This window comes from Polistes canadensis, unplaced genomic scaffold, assembly GCF_001313835.1.
Source record: "Polistes canadensis isolate GaletaPanama2010 unplaced genomic scaffold, ASM131383v1 scaffold_117, whole genome shotgun sequence".
Classification (NCBI taxonomy): Eukaryota; Metazoa; Arthropoda; class Insecta; order Hymenoptera; family Vespidae; genus Polistes; species Polistes canadensis.
The window spans coordinates 403,105-403,329 of NW_014569664.1; positions in this window are offsets into that span (position 1 = coordinate 403,105).

The following is a 225-nucleotide window of genomic DNA, read 5'->3' on the forward strand; positions in this document are numbered from 1 at the left end:
AAAAAAAAAGAGAGAGAGAGAGAGAGAGAGAATGCGTGTAAATGTAATTGAAAGAAAATAAATAAGATAATATAGTGAAACGCGTTTAGAAACGAAAAAAAAATAAAGAGTAAAAATGAAATAAAAAAGATTAGATTAATGCGTTTTGCGCGAAGTTTAGACAAATTTTGTAAAAATAGAGAAAAAAAGGATGGAAATGATTGGGAGTAAAATACGTGCTTCGAA